Raw genomic sequence first — 20881 nt, 5'->3', positions numbered from 1 at the left:
GTCCCCAGGCTCATCCATCAGTGGGGCGGCTTTGATTCTGATAACGGTTTGATCTCCAGTGACAGGAGGGGCGGGTGGGGGCGTTTATGGCTCCATTTCCCCCAGGCCTTGAATGGAGCTCCGCGGCTCCAGAGGCAACTGATCCGGCCAGGAGGTGGCCTGTGTTTGGCCCCTGAGCCTGTTGGCCTCCAGGCCTGTGGCTGAGACAGCAAAAGAGGGACATGAGCCCTGGTCTTGGGGAACTGATGTGAAAAGACCCTTCCCTGGAGCCACCTTTCTATTGCGTTTTGACTACTGGTCTCATCTAGTTACAGTCACTGCAGGGGAGCTGTCAGTGGTCACTTCTGAGGAATCTGAGGCTCAGAGAGGGTGAGCCAGTGGCCTAAGGCTGCCCAGGTAGAAAGCAGAGCTGGGTTTCGGGCACATCGATCTGACAGTACAGCCTAATGTCTTCCTAGGACACTAACACTCCCCAAATGCAGGGGTTGGGGGACTGAGTGGGACTGAGCCCTAAAATACAGACTCCAACTTGGGGGGAACAGGCTGCTTCCGGGCCTTCCGATCATTTATGGGCAGTGCCCACAGGTCCTGACCATTTGCTAATCTCTTTTGAGGTTTTCCTGTTATTGTTCCTCGTTTCAGATCCAATTTTATTATTTTTACTTTCTACATGTATTAAAAAAAAATCGAAGTAAACTCAGACTTACAGAAGAGCTGCTGGTGTGGAGAACCGGCCTTTGTCAGCTGTCTCCCACCCAATACATCACCCTCTATGTCGGTCAGCCTGCAGAAGACAACAGCGACCCACCCCTGCCATCTGGGCCTCGGGCCCCATCCTGGTCTCACCAATCGTCCCAATAAGTTGCCCCTGACACACTTGCAGAGCACAGGCCACTTCTTTTATACAATGCCTCTCAATTCTGTTTCCTGATGAGGCAAGTTCTTCTAATACTTATTTATTTCTGTGGCTGCACTGGGTCTTAGCTGCGGCACGCGGGCTCCAGAGCGCTCAGGCGCGGTAGTTGAAGAACGTGGGCTTAGCTGCTCCATGGCACGTGGGATCTTAGTTCCCCAACCAGGGATCGAAGCCTCGTGTCCCCCACACTGGAAGGCCGATTCCTCACCTCTGGTCACCAGGGAAGACCTGACGTTTCCTGACCCGGCTCAGGCAGGAACGCCACGGACCTCAGGGCAGCCTGGCAGGGGATGCCCCAAGCAGGCTTTTCATCGCTTTGCACAAGCGAGCTCACAGAGCCCTCGCGACAGCCCCAGGGTGTGGACGATTATCCCTGTTTTCTCGAATAAGGAAACAAAGGCTCAGAGAGGCAGAGTCACCTCCCGAAGGCCACACAGCCGGTGATGGGCTGACAGGGGGTCTGAAGCTGAGCTTGCAGCACCGTGTGTTCCCGAGGCGGCTGAGCGCGCGGGAGTGGCCCCCATCCCCGCCAGCCACAAGTGCACCCGTGTTCTACCGTCTAGGCTCTTCCGGGCTGCCTAGGGCCTCCCTCCGCCCTCCCCATCTCTGTCTTCTCTGCTTCGCCACTGGTCTCTGGCAGAGTTCTCTCTGTGTCTCTCTTCTCTGACCATCTCTCACTGTCTCTGTCTCCCCACCTGGGCCCCCGGCTCTCGGTCAGGCCCCACTCACCTCTTCTCTTACAGTGGACCCTCAGGCCGGGCAGAGGCTTTGCCATCCCCACCTCTGGGGGCAGACCGGACCCGTCAGAGGTCCCATCCAGCCCCCAGCAGAGACCTGGAGGTCTCAGCCCTTCCCCACAAGGAGGTTCAGTGTTTGTAAGTGGACCAGGGCCGCGCATGGCGAAGCGGAGCAGGCTCTGGGTGTCTCCCTTTGAAAACTCTGTTCCCCCCAACCCCTTGACAGGGTTTATCTCCAGGAGAGCTTAGCGGGTCCCTCCACACATTCCAGGGGAGCTCGAGAGAAGGCACTCCCGGGAGCCCCCGGCATGGGGGAGGCGCTGCTGATAAGATGGAAACCCCTCCAGACAGGAGCCCCCAGCCCTGCTGTGGAGGACGGCTGGAGCGGTGCCAGCTGGGCTCACCACGCCCTGCCTCCCGGCACTGCCCAGAGAAGCTGCCCATCTGGGGTCCACTCCTGCCTCCTGGCTGCCCCTGGTTCCAGGGACGTGGCCTCAGCAGGACTCCTGGGGGCTCAACTGCAGGCCTCTTTAGAGGACTGGCCCTGAAATGTCCATGGGAGAGACCCCTGGATGGGGAGAGGGATGGAGGAGAGAGAGGGAAGGAGGGGGAGGGAGAGAGAGACAGAAAGAGAAATAAATACACAGGGAGCCAAGGCAGAGGGAGGCTCAGGGAGGAGGCCGTGGAGCCAGAGGGGATGAGAGGCAGGAGGGGAGACAGAGGCATGCACAGGGCTGTGAAGAAACCCACCCGCAGACACGTCAGGGGGACATGTGGAGGAGAAGGGGATGAGTGGGGAGAGTGCAGAGACCGGGGGACACAGCCCCCCACCTTGTCGGGACCGGACCCTCTCAATCCCTCCTGTCCTGCCTGGAACCGCAGGGGGAGCCTCGGCGGTGGGTGTACATGTGTGAGCCTGTGTGTGCCGGCCCGGGGGTCCCTTCCCTGCAGGCCGGCTCCTCATCCCGGGTTCAGTCCCCTCCCAGGGCCTCCAGCAGGTCGCCGGCTGGGCAGGATGTCCAGGACCTGGGCTGCACCCCGAGCGGAGGGCTGGCCCCACGGGACCCCCACCTCTGGTCACTCCCACCCGCCCTCCTGCAGGCCTCGCTTCACAGTCCCCATGAGGCCTCCTCCCAGCCCTCCAGGCGCGTGTCATGGTGGGCTCCAGAGCGGAGCCTCCCTTTCCTCGTAGATATGGGATGTGGGCACTCAATCAGTACCATCTCCACATCCTCATTTTTGAACCGTGTCATCCATGAAAACAGGGGATTCCCTGGTGGCTCAGACGATAAAGCATTTGCCTACAATGCAGGAGACCTAGGTCCGATCCCTGGGTTGGGAAGATCCCCTGGAGAAGGAAATGGCAACCCACTCCAGTACTCTTGCCTGGAAAATTCCATGGATGGAGGAGCCTGGTGGGCTACAGTCCATGGAGTTGCAAAGAGTCGGACACGACTGAGCGACTTCACTTTCTTTCTAAGAGAGTCAAAAAGCTGGCTTAACACTCATCTCAGTTCAATCCAAGAAAACAAGCAAACAGAGGAACAAACAAACTTCCCAGGCTTAGCCCTGGGAATGAAACGGGCTTTTCCAAAGCACCCTCATCACCTGCCAGCTGTTCACTGTCCTCAGCTTTGTGGATCTCACTTGTAAAATGGGGACAGTGAGGGTCCTTACCCCGGGGGCGGGGCCTGAGGATGGCTGAGACACACCTGGCCAGCACACCTGGCCGACAAACCCGCCCTCGGTACCCAGGTGGGTGGCTCCCGCAGCGGAGAGGCGGGGACTCAGGCAAGGTCCCTGGGACTTCCTGGTGGAGCTGACATCTCCCGGGCGGCAGAAGTTCCCAGGCCCCGGAAGGCTGGCCCCGCGGCACTTTCCCCTTCCCCTCTCTAATCCTCTCGCCTTCCAGACAGTGCCTGGAGACTTTGTTCTGCATGTGGTTTCCGGGGCCCTTCAGTGGAATTGACAAAACAAGGAAATGCCAGCACAGGGTTCCCAGAAGGGCCTGGCTCCACACTGCCCTGGTTCCATCAGCCCAGGGCTGGAGACCAAAGCCGCCTCACGCTTCTGACGTCTGGTGGTGGGGCCAGGCCGGCTTTCCCGCTGCCTGCGCCCCCCCCTGGGAGCTCGATGGCTCGGCTCCCTTTGAAGCTACTGGGAACTCAGTGCCTAGGCCTGCTCTCAGGGATCGCGGAGAGGATGAAGCTCTGGGTCCCCAGGGCATGCCCCGGGTAACGGGGACTTTCTGAGTCCACTGTTGGCCGGGAGCTTGGGGCTCAGGCCAAGGTCACCGGCAGGTCCGGCTCATGGACGTTCACTCACCCCCTCATTCATTCACCCATGACTGTGGCATTTTATTTCTCTGAGAAATAGAGATAGTGCCATTATAATATCAGAGTCATGACACATTTTATGGGGCTGCTGGGGCAATCAAATGAGATAGTTCATGACTGGCTCCTACACACAGCAAACACGTGATTATTCAGACATGAAAGGGTGACTAAACATTCCAACTCTGGAGCCACCAGCCTCTGAAGTTCAAACCCAGGCTCCCCCACCCACTGGTTCTGCGACCTCAGGCAAGTCACTTAACCTCCCTGGCCTTGGTGTTCTCCCCTATAAATGGGTATAGTCACAGCACCCATTTCATAGAGTCATTGATGACACACAAGTTAATATTTTCAAAGTGTGTAGAAAAGAACCTGCAATGAGTAAGTGCTGTATTGGTATTTGTTGAAAAAATATACTCATCTGTTCCAGAAAGAGCCAGCCATGTGGGGCCCTGACCCTTGGTCCAATGCTTTGCCTGGGGTTTGAAGGACGTCCATCCTCCTTGTGACTGTCAGCTGCCAGGGTACAGGCTCTGCCTGTGTCAAAGGAGAAGTAACTTCTAACAGCCGATCCAGAGGAATCTTTCCTTTAAAACCATGTTCTTGGTCTGAAGAAATGGAGGCTCAAGTTGGTGATGTGAGTTGTACAGGGCCCATAGTGAGGAAGCACTAACGCTGTTGCTGGAACCTATGGATCCCAAGACCATGCGGCTAAGTGACTCAAACAAGGGGCCAAGGCAGAGAAGTGGGAAGCAGGAGTTGAGTTCAGTAGTACTGACTGACATAATAGAGGATTTGATGTATTGATTCATGTAAGGAATGTTCTGGAGATGGGGGTAGCATTGGTGTTCATTTGGTTTAGCACTGGATGATATTACCAGGATCCAATTTCTTTATTTCTGCAGTGTTAGCTCATTAGTGTTAGCTCAAGCTGACCTCCCTCTAGGTTGCAAAAGAGCTGCAGGAGTTCCAGGCATCACACCTAAACACTATCAATTTACAAGGAGAAAGAGCTCATTTTTAGGGGAGGCTTCTTCTTTCCCAGAATCGTCTAGAAAGCTCCCTGTCATGTCTCATAGACTCCAGATGGATTTCATGCCCATTCCTGGATTCACTGGAAGGACAGATGCTGAAGCTCCAATACTTGGGCCACCTGATGTGAAGAGCCGACTCATTGGAAAAGACCTTGATGCTGGGAAAGATTGAGGGCAGGAGAAGGAGGCGACAGAGGATGAGGGGGTTGGATAGCATACTAACTTAATGGATATGACTTTGAGCAAATTCCAGGAGACAGTGGAGGACAAGGCAGCCTGGCGTGCTGCTGTCCACAGAGTCACAAAGAGTCAGGGGAAGAGACAGGAAGGGTGCTTATGAATTAGAGGGAGTCTGATGTGCCCTATGATTGGTTAGTGATGCCGGCCATGGGTGATTGATTAGTGATGCCTGCTATGGATGCAGAGTGGTGGCAAGTATGCTATATAAGGAACAAATTCATCTGCTTAAGATGAACTGAAAATTCAGTCAACTGAGCCTCTATCCTAAAAATACACGCCGAGGGACTTCCCTGGTGTTCCAGGGGCTAAGATCCACGCTCCCAGTGCTGAGGGCTGGGGTTTGATCCCTAGATCCCACATGCCACAAGAAGACCTGGAGCAGCCAAATAAATAAATATTAAAACATATACCCAAACCCCCAAATTACGAAAATAAGCTCATTAGAACATATACTGTTTGGGGTTTCCCTGATGGCCCAGTGGATTAAGAATCCATCTGCCAATGCAGGGAACGTGGGTCCAATTTCTAGTCTGGGAAGTTCCTACACGCCATGGGGCTACTAAGCCCGTGTGCCTAGAGCCTGTGCTTCACAACAAGAGAAGCCACGGCAACAAGACACGCGAGCACTGCAGTGAAGAGTAGCCCCTGCTCGCCACAACTAGGGACAGCCCATGTGCAGCAATAAAGACCCAGCACAGCCAAAACTAAATAAATAAAATATGCTGCTTAATAAAATTTGATGTGTAATTGCATCCCTAAGCTAATTCTTAGACCAGTGGGTACACTGGCTTTGCATAATTTTATAGTTTCCGACTGCGTGGGGACAACTCCCATCCAGCTGACCGATGTGGGGGTTTAAAGGCCCGGGACTTTTGCTCAGTCGGGGCAGCTCTGAAGGGTCACTGAATCCATGCTGCTCTCTGGGGGGACAACCGAGGCCTGTTCTGAAATGGCATCCCAGCCCAGCTCCACACTGCCCAGGCCCACCTCTTTCCCTTTTTATCCCTTCCTAAGAGCGCTGCCCACCCCACTCCCCAAACCCCCTGCAGACTACGAGTCAGCTTTCTGGGGTTGGGGGAAGCTTCCCTGTGCTTTCTAAAGCCCCTTGTGGGAAGGCGTAGCTTTCTCCCTCCTTAGAGGGGCAGGGGAGGCGGGAAGAAAGTGGTTGGGGGGAGGTGGGGTGGGGAAGGAAGGGAAGGTTACTGAGCAGCAACTAAATCAGTCCCACCCTGTTTTCCAAACCCGGACTGGACAAGCTCAGGCCAAGTCCCACAGGGCTTCGATCCACCGCTAACTCAGGGAAACCCATACCTCATGAAAGCCTCTCTCTCTCTCTCTCTCTCTCTCTCTCTCTCATTCTTTGCTACATTTCTTACCAAAGGCAAGCGCTTTCTGCCTCCACCCTGACCTGGCCAGGCCAATTTTCCCTTAATGCTCAATTTCACCTTCCTATTTACGAAACAAGAGCCCCCTATCCTGAGGGAGGGAAGTGTTGCCCTGAGAGGCTCCAGGGCCCCTCCTGGTTCACCCTCCACTCCACCTGGCTCCATTCTGGGTCTGTTTGCAGAAGGCACCTGGGATGTTAGGAAGGGCCAGCCTTGCTTGCACTCAGTGTTTTTCTAAGAGGCCTTTGCTTATGGGAGTAATTGGAGAGGCCTCATTTCTTCAGGAACGAGAGCCGATGCAATTCAGCAAGGCTTTATTAGGTCAGACGGAGAATGCCAGGCTTGTCCTACACGCTGACTGCATGGGGATCCCTAATGAGAGGCAGGGAGAGGGTCAGGCTCCAGCGGCAGACACAGGCCTGGAATCAAAGCCTTGACTTCCCCCAAATTGGAGCTCTGCATGCCCTTGGAGGAGCCTCCCTCCTGCTGACACCTGGGGAGAGGCTTCCAAGCTCTCCTGATTCCCCAGAGGAATCGACCAGGGTTGGGGGTGGGGTGGGGGAACCCATCCACGAAGAGCAGCCTGTGCCCTGGGCCGACCTCTCTGCTGGGAGAGGAGGAGCTGGCAGCCGGGTTTCTCCTGACAGCCCCTGCTGGCACCATCACCAGCCCCGAGCTTGAATGGCCAGGTTTGAGGAGGGACCCTATGGACACTTCCAGAACCCTCTCGTTTCTCTTGCCGCCCTCAACGGTGCTGTTGCCTGCGTGGTTTCTAACACGCCTGCCTGGCATGGCTCGTTCCTGAGGGTAATCTCAAGGCCTGCCTGTCCTCTGTGCCACTTGGGCCAGCTAGATGCCACGAGCTAAGGCCAGGGAAGGGGGCCTGGAGCGGGGAATGTCCCTCGGCAGGAGGGAGCCAAGCCATCCTCGACCGCCCGTGCCAGCTCGTTAGAGGAAAACTTCACGCTCGCATGTTGAGTCTGGCGTTTCCCATGTTGTGGTCCAGTTTGCCGAGCTGGAAGGAGCAGAGAAATATCGGGTTGCCTTTCCAGACTCCTGGACGAGTCCCTGGGCAAGCATTCGGAATCAATCAGAATTGTCCTCCTGGGTCATTTGGTGGGGGAGGCTGGAGCCTGCCCTGGTTTTACAAGTTGTTTTGCGAAACAAGTGTCCTAGTTTCTCAGCTGGAAGAGCCGGAGGTCCAGGAAGTGCCTGCGAGCGCGGGCTCTGGGGAAGGGCCAGCTGCAGGTCCTAGGATGCCAGCGACAAGCTGGGCAATGTCCCCACAGCCCTAGGACTCCGTTTCCCATCTGTGAAATGGAGGTCCTGAGGACATCAATGTCTTAGGGCAGATCGAGGTCAGCGAACAGATGACTGTGAAGGTCTGTTGTGGCTCCGGTCCCCCCAGAAGATATATTCAAGTCCTAATCCCTGGTGCCTGTGAATGCAGTCTTTCAGGGACCATGGTCTTCACAGATGTGATCAAGTTAAGATGAGTTCGGGGGACTTGCCTGGTGTTCCAGTGGCTAAAACTCTGTGCTCCCAGTGCAGGGAGCCCGGGTTCCATTCCGGGTCAGGGAACTAGGATCCCAGGGGCTGCAACTAAAGATCCTGAGTGCCACCACTAAGACCTGGGCAGCCGAATTAATACACAGGTAAACAAATATTTTTAGAAAGGAGGAGCTCAGAAGAATTCAGGTGGCCCTAAATCCAGGCTATAGTTGTTAAGTTACTAAGTCGTGTCCAACTCTTTGTGACCCCATGAACTACAGCATGCCAGGCTTCCTGTCCTTCACCATCTCCTGGAGGTTGCTCAAATCCATGTCCAATGACTCGGGGATGCTATCCAACCATCTTGTCCTCTGTCATCTCCTTCTCCTCCTGCCTTCAATCTTTCCTAGCCTCAGGGTCTTTTCCAATGAGTCAGCTCTTTGCATCAGGTGGCCAAAGTATTGGAGATTCAGCTTCAGCATCAGTCCTTCCAGTGAATATTCAGGACTGATTTCCTTTAGGATGGACTGGTTGGATCTCCTTATAGTCCAAGGGACTCTCAAGAGTCTTCTCCAACACCACAGTTCAAAAGCATCACTTCTTCGGCGCTCAGCTTTCTTTATAGTCCAACTCTCACATCCACACGTGACCACAGGAAAAACCATTGTCCTGATAAGAAGAGGGACATCTGGACACAGATACACACAGGGAAGACAACAGAGGCAGAGGTCAGAGTGAGGATGCCCAGGGGCGCCAGAAGCTGGAAGGGGCAGGAAGGACCCTCCTGCAGCCTCTGGAAGGCAACCAGCCCTGAGGACACCCTGATCTCAGACTTCTGCCCCCCACAGCGGTACCTGGGCCACAGCCCCAGAAAACTCACATGGCGGCTGACCCAAAGCCTGCCCTCTGAGCGCCGGTCATGGAATCCGGCTTTCCCTGCTCACCTGGCCTGTGGGCCTTCAGGGCCTCAGGATGTCGGCTCTGCTCCAGAGCCACGTGGCTCACCCACAGTCCTCCCCATCCACAGGCACCTATGTCCAGACCTCGTCCAGGGCGACCCCGGGCTCTGCTGGGCCCCTCCTGCCAGAGATTCAGGCTGCCCTCCCGCTGTGGGTGCAATGCTGCTGTGGATGAAACAGGAGTCCTGGGAAACCAGAGGCATGACCGCAAGAAAACAAGAGTAATGTGTTGTCTCAGAGCCTCCGTTGCATTCCCAGCACCAAGGCTTCTTTCTGGGGAAATAGTCATTCTCACAGATTTGCCTGTAATGAAGGGTCCTGGGGTCACTGCAGATCTGGCCTGAGTTCCAGAGCGCCTTTGGATATGTTTCCACAAGCCTGGTGTGGCCTCTCGGCACTGGAGAAGTGACCTTGGTGACACATGAGCTGCATTCTCAATTGTGGTTAATTTTCATTCATTTCAGCTTGAAAATGGTTACTCCAGGGATTAAGAAAATTCTTAAGGGTGTTTGCATCTACTTGGCGTGTAAATCTACATTTTCAACTATAAGTTTTATGAACTGTAAATACAGAACAAGTATTCTCAGTGAAAATTTACCCTGCGAGTTAAGGTGTGGAAGTGTGAGACTGCACTTGATTTTGTAGCGTGGGGCTTCCCATGTGGTACCTGTGGTCATGAATCTGCCTGCCACCGTGGGAGACGTGGGTTCCATCCCTGGGTCGGGAAGATCCCCTGGAGTAGGAAGTGGCAACCCACTCCAGTATTCTTGCCTGAGAAATTCCAAGGACAGAGGAGCCTGGCTCAGGGTGGCAAAGAGTCAGACACGACTGAGCGTGCATACACACACCAGTGCAAAATACACACTGGGCTCTGAAGACTTAGTGTGGAATACAGAATGTAGCGACATACTTTGTATATTCACTACATGTTGATGTTTTGGGTATATTGGGTTAAAGAATATATACTATTGGGCTTCCCTGGTGGCTCAGCTGGTAAAGCATCTGCCTGCAATGCGGGAGACCTGGGTTCGATCCCTGGGTTGGGGAGATCCCCTGGAGAAGGGAAAGGCTACCCACTCCAGTATTCTGGTCTTGAGAATTCCATGGACTGTATATTGGGATAAAGAATATATATCATTAAAATTAATACCTATTCCTGCCCCTCCTTTTTTTTTTTTTTTTTTTACTTTTTAAAATAAGGCAACTAGAAGGTTTAAAATTCTACATGTGTCTTACATTACATTTGGGGGTGGGAGCAGTACTGGTCTAGATGGCCAAACTGGAGGTCTGAACTTATCTGCTGCTCTGATTTTGATCAATAACAGGGCTCTGTGACCTTGGGAAAGCCCCAGGTCCATCAGACCCTCAAGTTCCCAATACCAAATTGAGGAGGTTGGGCTGCACCAGTGGATTTGGGTTACTGGAGGGAGACTGAGGGGATGGGGCTTTCAAAACCACCAGATTCGATGACCTCGATTCCTTCCCACTGGTTGGGTAGAGGACTAGCTCACATTATCCCCACTTGAGGGCTGGGAGGCTGATAGAATTTACAAACGAGTCGCTGGACACTCTGGGCAGGTTGTGGACCGCACAACAGAACCTTTCCTGCTTTGCCTGAAGTTGAATGCCAAGATTTCTCAACCGGAAGAGAACATAGGTGCAGAGCATTTTTAAATTGAAAAGCACTTGCCTGTAGCCTCGATGCTAACGGACTTAGCACCTACTGTTTCCTAAAGCCACCTAAGGGTCTGGAAGGAAGGTCTGCGGGATGAGGAACAAGTTCACAGAGAAGGAGGAGGGTTAAGAACCGTCTTCCTTCTCCACCTTCTCCCTCTTCCCTGTTTGCTTGTGGGAAAAGGAGGATCCGAGAGAAGAAACCAGACCCATCTGGGGACCCAGAGCCACAGGTGGAAGAGGCCTGGGTCCCTGAACGCGGGTGTGGAGTGCTGCCCCGTGCAGACTCCCCTCTGGATTACGTCCAGAGTGAGAAATGTGCGATGCCCCTGAAGTTTCAGGGCCCATTTTTTTATAGCAGCTGGTGTATCGACCAGTAGACCATCCTTCAGGGTGCTGGAGCCCCCTGACCTAAAGGGCTGTACTTCTGGGTCACAGGAACCGGGTAGCTGAGGCCTCTGTGAAAATGTCCAGGCCTCCCCACACTGGCCTGCCCTCCCTGGCCAGGCTTCCCGGTGGCCTGGGAAGGAGGGAAGTTTCTGGGCTTCCTGCCCTCGATCCCCACAATCCAGCACACCCTTCTCAGTCTCCACCCTGCCCTTCTCCTCCACACGTGGATAATTAGAAGCTGCTGGTCAGGGGCTGGCTGGGAGCCAGGGCGTTTTCTCTACATGGGAAAACAGAAAATAAGGTTATAAGTTCCGAGCCATGGAAACCACCTAGAACTCCGACGATGTTTTGCCCAGCACGGTCCTTATGGAGTCTCGGAGGGACCACTGGCCTCCACTCGCCTGCATGACCATCTTCCCCTGGCCTTGAGGCTCTTCTCTTCCCCTGGGCCCTCGTTTGGCACCAGGAGGAAGGATGAGGATGCTGGAGGCTTTTGGACTTCCCAGCATGCATGGGTCTGCAGGGACCTGGGGGTGGGGTGGGGAAGGAAGGGGGCCTGGGCGGGGCCCAGGGTCACCAGGCCAGCGTAGCACGGTAGGGGGCTCCATGGGGGTCTCTCCCTCCTGTGGGCATTCCAGTATCCAGTGGAGGCATAACTGTCGCCGATGGGGCGGGGGGAAGACGTGATGGAATTGTCAAAGTTACTGGAAATGGGCCCCATTGCCCATTGGTTGAAGTGGCAGGCATCACCCTGCGAGGCCCAGTGAGTAACCAGCCTGGGATCCTCAGTAGATGACAGAACTGGGATCTCTGGACTCTCTGCCCCTGCTGCAGAGAAAACACAAATGCAGATGCCTTCTTTTTTAATCAGGAAAGAAGTACAAATTCAGGTAGCTGCTTGTACAGATTCAGGCAGCACTAACGCCTGTAAAATACGGTCCGCCTTCTCTGATTCCCAGCCCATTGTCGGATGGGATCCATCTACCCCCTCTGGAGTCTGGGCAGGCTCTCTGACCACTTGATGGAGACTGTCTGCAGGAACGAGGCCGTGTGGCTTCTGGACGAGGTCAGGAGAGAGGTAACTTCGGCCTGGTGCCACAGCGTGGGCCGTTCGGCTTCCCCGAGGCCGCTGTACTGGGGGAGGTCGCCGTCGCCTGCCAGCTGGGATGCCCAGGCCAGCCGACACCTGCGACTGGAGCTCGGCCAGACAATGAGGCTCTGCACCTTCCCATTGGGTGTGGTGTGGACATAGAACCATCCACTCACTCGCAACTGCATTTGTACAACCCAGGGTTCTTTGGTGCCTCCTCTTCATCAAAAGTTTTAGCCAGATGTATTTTGAAATCTGCTTCCTTTTTTTTTTTTTTTTTTAGACAGGCAATATGGTGTTTATATGGTGACTTATTTATCACCTTCAGTTCAGTTCAGTTCAGTTCAGTCGCTCAGTCGTGTCTGACTCTTTGCGACCCCATGAATCGCAGCACGCCAGGCCTCCCTGTCCATCACCAGCTCCTGGAGTTCATTCAAACTCACGTCCATCGAGTCGGTGATGCCATTCAGCCATCTCATCCTCTGTCGTCCCCTTCTCCTCCTGCCCCCAATCCCTCTCAGCATCAGAGTCTTTCCAATGAGTCAACTCTTCGCATGAGGTGGCCAAAGTATTGGAGCTTCAGCTTCAGCATCAGTGCTTCCACGAACACCCAGGACTGATCTCCTTCAGAATGGACTGGTTGGATCTCCTTGCAGTCCAAGGGACTCTCAAGAGTCTTCTCCAACACCACAGTTCAAAAGCATCAATTTTTTGGTGCTCAGCTTTCTTCACAGTCCAACTCTCACATCCATACATGACCACAGGAAAAACCATAGCCTTGACTAGACAGACCTTTGTTGGCAAAGTAGTGTCTCTGCTTTTGAATATGCTATCTAGGTTGATCATAACTTATCTTCCAAGGAGTATGCGTCTTTTAGTTTCATGGCTGCAGTCACCATCTGCAGTGATTTTGGAGCCCCCCAAAATAGTCTGACTCTATTTCCATTGTTTCCCCATCTATTTCCCATGAAGTGATGGGACCAGATGTCATGATCTTTATTTTCTGAATGTTGAGCTTTAAGCCAACTTTTTAACTCTCCTCTTTTCACTTTCATCAAGAGGCTTTTTAGTTTCTCTTCACTTTCTGCCATAAGGGTGGTGTCATCTGCATATCTGAGGTTATTGATATTTCTCAAGAAAATCAGAGATACCAAGGGAACATTTCATGTAAAGATGGGCTCAATAAAGGACAGAAATTGTATGGACCTAACAGAAGCAAAAGATATTAAGAAGAGGTGGCAAGAATACACAGAAGAACTGTACGAAAAAGAGCTTCACAGCCAAGATAATCATGATGGTGTGATCATTCACCTAGAGCCAGACATCCTGGAATGTGAAGTCAAGTGGGCCTTAGAAAGCATCACTACGAACAAAGCTAGTGGAGGTGATGGAATTCTAGTTGAGCTCTTTCAAATCCTGAAAGATGATGCTGTGAAAGTGCTGCACTCAATATGCCAGCAAATTTGGAAAACTCAGCAGTGACCACAGGACTGGAAAAGGCCAGTTTTCATTCCAATCCCAAAGAAACGCAATGCCAAAGAATGCTCAAACTACCGCACAATTGCACTCATCTCACATGCTAGTAAAATAATGCTCAAAATTCTCCAAGCCAGGCTTCAGCAGTACATGAATCATGAACTTCCTGATGTTCAAGATGGTTTTAGAAAAGGCAGAGGAACCAGAGATCAAATTGTCAACATCTGCTGGATCATGGAAAAAGCAAGAGAGTTCCAGAAAAACATCTACTTCTTCTTTATTGACTTTGCCAAAGCCTTTGACTGTGTGGATCACAATAAACTGTGGAAAATTCAGAAAGAGGTGGGAATACCAGACCACCTGACCTGCCTCTTAAGAACCTGTATGCAGGTCAGGAAGCAACAGTTAGAACTGGACATGGAACAACAGACTGGTTCCAAATAGGAAAAGGAGTACGTCAAGGCTGTATATTATCACCCTGCTTATTTAACTTCTATGCAGAGTACATCATGAGAAATGCTGGGCTGGAAGAAGCACAAACTGGAATCAAGATTGCTGGGAGAAATATCAATTTATCACCTTCAGTGGATTTCATTTCTTTGCTATTTCTGTTTCTCCAATGAAACATGATTTTTGTGCTAAGTGGAATAGCACAAATAGACTGAAGAGCCTCAAGTCAGATCAGGTCAGGTTTGGCACTAAATTTTTGAAACAAAACCAAACAATCCCCCAAATAATGATGTGCTTTTCAGAGCCTTAGGGTTTTGGGGGTTAGTAGAGTGGGGTGGCGGAGCTGTGCTGATTTTCACGGAGAATTGTGCCCTCTGTTTATGGAAAGTGAGGCCGATTCCCCTTTTATCTCGGTGATGCGTGGTTTCCTTCTCAATAAAATTGTAAGTTACAAAAAAGTTGATTAAAATAAATATGTTAAGTAAACAAACAGACAAACAAAAATACAAGCAGCATGCAGATATGGTAAAAATAGTGTTGACCTAAACTTAGGGAATGCAGATCTAGTCCAGCCCCAACTCTGACACGGAGCAGGTAATGGATACTCTTCTCAGTTCCATTTTGTGGGAAATAACAGCTAATACTTATTATGTGCAGTACCTGTTATGTGCAGGCATGTGTCTATGTACTCTAAATGTGCTAATGTACTTAATTCTCACAGGAACCCTGGGAGGAGCGTACTTTCTTATTATCCCCAGTTTACAGATGAGAAGGCTGAGACACAGAGGTGAAGCAACCTGCCAAGAATCAGGACCTAACCAGCCGGGGGGGGGGACTGTGTGTGCTGAACCCCACACTCCAGCAAGCATCTGCTGGGTGGGGGAACCGAGGCGTCTGCATCTGGGCTGGACCAGAGGAGCAGAGGCAGGAGGAGATATAAAGATGTACATAGGACTTGGCTGTACAGATGGGTGCAGATCACGATGGATGTAGTTATCTAGATGGATGGGGACACGGAGACAGACAGAGATGGCTGGCTGGCTAGATTGAGCATGGGCTGTGGTCTACACCCGTGGGGGATGAGCACGATCAACGCCCACAGGGCAGGCACCAGGAAGGGAAGATGGGGAGCAGGCTGGGACTGGCAGGCTTGGGCAAAGCTGCCCACAGGAGGCAGACTTGTGGAAAGAGGATTCAGAGATAAGCAAGGACACTGATGACCCTGTGGCTCTTTGGAGTCTCTCCTTCAGGGAAAGTCGACTTCCATTTGTAAAGACCCTCCTGCTGATTAATCCAGGCCCACTCAAGAGCTCCCTTTATATTGATTTAAAGCAAACTCCTAGGGACTTACACTTGCAAAATCTCCCCCAGCAGCACCAAGATGAGCATCCGACAAACAACCAGGAGGAGGTGCTATGGAATGACCACGTCTTCCTCCTGTCCTCCAGTCTTGCAGGAGCACTTGCTCCTGGCTCTAGACTCAGCCTCCTGTCTCAGCCTGGACCCGGAAGTCTTCCAGGAGCACTCCTTCTCGGAGCTGGCATTCAGAGGGCCTGGGTTGGGGCCAGGGAAGTGGGGGGTAGAAGTCATGGGCACGCATTTTCCCAGGTATGGTCGGGTGTAAGCCTGGATGCACTTGCTCCCCAGCAAGAGGTCCTTCAGGAAGATACTCAGGGTGATTTTCCAACTCTGCATCCAAGGTGTCGCCAGGCCATATTTTAAAAATGTGCTTTGCTGCTGCTGCTGCTAAGTCGCTTCAGTCGTGTCCGACTCTGTGTGACCCCATAGACGGCAGCCCATGAGGCTCCCCCATCTCTGGGATTCTCCAGGCGAGAACACTGGAGTGGGTTGCCATTTCCTTCTCCAATGCATGAAAGTGAAAAGTGAAAGTGAAGTCGCTCAGTCGAGTCCGACTCTTAGCGACCCCATGGACTGCAGCCCACCAGGCTCCTCCGTCCATGGGATTTTCCAGGCAACAGTGCTGGAGTGGGGTGCCATTGCCTTCTCCAAAAAACGTGCTTTAAACTTGTACTAATTCTTTATTGAACTAGAATGCCCATGCAGAAAAGCACAGCATCGTGAGAACAACTCTGAGTGACGGTCACATGTGCACACCTGTGATGCCAGCACCCATGGGAAGGCTCAGAACATGATTCGACCCCGAAGCCCCCTTGACTCCATTCCCCTGACCACCCTTTTCCAGGATCAACCTCCACTGCCGCAGAGCACTTTGTTTCATTTTGGGTTTCATGATCAAATCAAATTCTGTGTCTGGCTTTATTTGTGAGTATGTCACTGTTGATTTTCCACATTCACTGCTGTATACTATTTGATGGTGAGACTGTGTCCTCACTCACTTGTCTGATTTATCTTCGATGGACATTTGGATAGGGCAGTCTTGAACATTCTAGTACATGTCTTTTGGTGAGCACACAACCCGCTGTGGTGAGAGGACACCCAGAAATGGTGTTGCTGGGTCCCAGGTCGGGCAGCAGGCACAATCTCAGTAGATTCTGAGGACCACCGACTTTAAAAGCGCTTCTGAAGCCTTGCCATCCTCAGGGCTTGGGAAACCTGGGCATCCTGTGCTACAGACGGCCTTAAAAGGTTTTTTTCTTTGCAGCTTTTAATAGCCATGAAATTCTTGGCGACATAAAATATGCTCCAGAGGGGATAAAAAGAGACCTGTGCAAGTTCTTGTTCAAATAAATAGCCTGTCTCTGGCTTGAAAGGCAAATCTGTTCCTCGTACTGCAAGACTTTGTTCTGTTACTCCTTGTTTCAATGTGTATTTCTCAGTCCTCAAATAAAACTCAGGGACCCTGTCAAATAACGTAACTTTTCTTTCATTTTTATTCCTTTCGGCAGGTACTGGCTTCCTCACGTTCAGATGAAGTTTCCGTGGTTCAGCCCAGACCTGCAGGGCAATCTCCCTCCTCAGTATCCTGACTGCAAGGTAAGGGGTGGCAGCGCTGCCCGCTGTCTCATGGGGGAGGACTCGAGGGCCAAGGGCCACAGTTACCTGCCAAGGGAGGGGGGGTGGTTCCAGGTGCGAGCTCAGGTTCTTCTGATGCCAAGATGACCCTCCTCTTACAAAAAGAGCACCCCTTCCAAATGCGGACTGGTGCAGCCACAAGGGAAAATGGTACGGAGGTTCCTTAAAATACTAAAACCACCATATGCTCCAGCAAGCCCACTCCTGGGCATACATCCCGAGAAAACCATACTCGAGAAAAATACACGCACCCCAGGGTCCACAGCAGCACTATTCACAACAGCCAGGACAGGGAAACAGACCTAAATGTCCATCGACAGAGGAACGGATGAAGAAGACGTGGGACGTATGTACAGCGGAATACTACTCAGCCACGAAGAAGAACAAACTAACACCACTTGCACCAACATGGGTGTGACTAGAGATTATTATAAGTGAGATAGTCATACAGAGAAAGACAAATATCATACGATGTCACTCATATGTGGAATCTAAAAGATTGATACAAATGAACTTATTTACAAACAGAAATAGACCCACAGAGACAGAAACTTATGGTTCCCAAAGGGGAAAAGGGGTGGAGGAAGAGATAAATTAGGAGTGTGGGATTAGCAGATGCAAACTACTGCTAATATAGAAAACTGATAAACAACAAAGTCCTATTGTATAACACAGGGAACTCTAATCAGTATCTTGTGATAAAAACCAGTGGAAAATGATGTGGAAGAGAATATATATGGATATACAACTGAATCACTTTGCTGTACACTTGAAACTAACATAACCCTGTAGACCAACTATAATTTAATTTAGAAAAGAGCCCCCTCTCACTGCTGTGTAATAGACACATGGGAAAATTCACAGTTGATAAGGGACCTCTCACTGAGTCCCCACCAACTGAGCACAGTTGAGGCGCAGCACCCGTGTCAAAACTCTGAACCAGAGCAGCCTCCGAAGCCCCCAGAAGCCCCTTCTGCACCCCCTGCCCTCAACAGCACAGATCATCTGATCTTGAAATTCACCCCTATGACAGATTCACAGAACGCTTCCTCTCTCAGCACCGTGTTGGCGAGAGGCATCTGTGTTGTTGTGAGTACCAACAGCAAGTTCATTTCCTCCAAATTGTCACCAGTCCTACTGTGGACAGGGACTTGTGTGGGCCCCGGTTTTGGGCTCTTAGACTGTGGTGAAGACGTGGGTGCAGGGCTGTGGATACCCACAACACAACATGGGAATCACACTTGGGCTCGGCTGCAGCAGATGCTGTCAACCGGATTTCCAAAGTCCTTACACCAACACGAGCTCCCGTCTGCCAACGTGGGAGATTAGAAATCTCTCACGGTGCCTTTTCAGGTTTCTGACCGCCTGGGTGAGTTTTCCGCACGCTGTGTCCTCTAAACCAGGGGCTTCTAATTCGACCAGGATCCCAGGATCCCAGGTCTGGTGAGTCTTCCACAAGCCTAAGGAGCTGGGGCTTCAAGTGACCCGACTGTCAGCCACGGTTATCTCTGTGCTCACTCACCCCAGGACCCAGTGGAGTCCCTGCCTCTGAAGCTGAGCCCCTGCCTCTGAAGTGGAGCCGGGATTTCATCTTCCCTTCGGGGACAGCCTGGGGTCTGGGCCAGGCTGAGAAGATGCTGAGTCCGGGGCTGTGGCCAGACGGGCTCCCTGGGGATGCTGTCGGGCAGTTATCACAGGGAGTTGGGGCCTCTCTGCCGTCTCGCCTTCTGAACTGAGAGCTCCATCAAAGGGCTGCGTCCTTCCTTATCAAGAGGCAGGCAGGAGGCGGGGGTGGGGGACAGCCCGGGCTTTGAGGGGGAACCTAGTAACTTCCTCAGCCACACATCTAGGGGAGCCCCCATGGTGTGCCAGGCACTGTGTCGAGGGTGGGGTGCAGTGACAAGAGAGGCCTCAGGGCTGGGACTGAAGGAATAGAGCACAGGACATACACACTCATGCGCCCTGAGGACCTTGGGGCAGGCAAAGCTTTCTTAAACTCGACCCAGACAAGGCAATCCCACAAGACAAGGTTGGGACTATGGACCTCGTCAAAGTTAAAGACTTCTGTTCATCAAAGAAAGTGAAAGTGTTAGTCGCTTACTCATGTCTGACTCTTTGTGGCCCCATGGACTGTAGCCCGCCAGGCTCCTCTGTCCATGGAATTCTCCAAGCAAGAATACTGGAGTTGGTTGCCATTCCCTTCTCCAAGGGATCTTCCTGACCCAGGGATTGAACCTACCTCTCCTGAATTGCAGGCAGGTTCTTTACCGTCTGAGCCACCAGGGAAGCCTCTGCTCATCAGAAGATGCCATTGAGAAACTGGAAAGTCACAGACTGGAAGAAAATATTCCAAATACACATATCTGATCAAGGACTCTCACCCAGATTAGATATAAAGAACTCTCAGTTCAGTTCAGTTCAGTTCAGTCACTCAGTTGTGTCTGACTCTTTGCGACCCCATGAATCACAGCACGCCAGGCCTCCCTGTCCATCACCAACTCCCCGAAGACACTCAGACTCACGTCCATCGAGTCCGTGATGCCATCCAGCCATCTCATCCTCGGTCGTCCCCTTCTCCTCCTGCCCCCAATCCCTCCCAGCATCAGAGTCTTTTCCAATGAGTCAACTCTTCACATGAGGTGGCCAAAGTACTGGAGTTTCAGCTTTAGTATCATTCCTTCCAAAGAAATCCCAGGGCTGATCTTCAGAATGGACTGGTTGGATCTCCTTGCAGTCCAAGGGATTCTCAAGAGTCTTCTCCAATACCACAGTTCAAAAGCATCAATTCTTCAGCGCTCAGCTTTCTTCACAGTCCAACTCTCACATCCATACATGACCACAGGAACTCTCAGCATCCCACAAATCAATGAGAAAAAGACATTCAGCTGGGTAAAAACCAGGTGCAAGCCCTGAATGGCAGGAGAACAGAAGAAACACCTCCTGGGCATCACCGCTCACAGAGAAATGAGACAAAGTCATGAGACACACAGCTCCCACTGCAGAGGATTGAGGACTGGAGGAGGTGCGGAGAGCCCAGGCCGACACGCCTGCCTGAGGGGCCCGGAGTCACACAGGGGCACAGCGAAGCAGCTCCCTAGTCCTCTCCTGGGCACAGCCCCAAGAGAGCGAGCATGTTGGCCACCAAGAGACTCCTACAGAGATGTCCATGGTGGCTTCATGGGTCACAGCCTCACACTGGGAATAACCCAAGGGTCCATGGGTGAAGGATGGATGTGCCAACTGTGGACCATCAGATGATGGAATCTACTCTGTGCAGCAGGAGAGATAGATGCCAGGATCAAAGTGGGCAATGGTGCAGATGAATCTCAAAACCTTATTGGCCCATGTAATGACCCCTGAGCCCATGGCAATGACCACCAAGCCCAAACAATGACCTCCGAGCCCACACAATGACCACCGAGCCCACACAGTGACCACTTAGCCCATGGCAATGACCACTGAACCCATACAATGACCATCGAACCCACACCATGAGCACTGTGCCCACAGGAAGGACCCCGGGCACACCTTGCTATAGGGTGACTCTCCTGTCTGTGTGTGTGCATGTATTCTCTGGCTTGGACCATTGCAGAAGCCTTCTAACATCAGTCCTTGCCTCCACATCTCCGAAGAAGTCATCTTTTTATTTTTTAAACTTTTATTTATTTCTTTGGCTGCATCAGGTCTTAATTGCGGCATGCAAACTCTAAGT

Source organism: Oryx dammah, unplaced genomic scaffold (genome assembly GCF_014754425.2).
Source record: "Oryx dammah isolate SB20612 unplaced genomic scaffold, SCBI_Odam_1.1 HiC_scaffold_13, whole genome shotgun sequence".
In the NCBI taxonomy this organism is placed as follows: Eukaryota; Metazoa; Chordata; class Mammalia; order Artiodactyla; family Bovidae; genus Oryx; species Oryx dammah.
The sequence above is the reverse complement of the archived record's forward strand: the minus strand, read 5'-3'. Positions refer to the sequence as shown.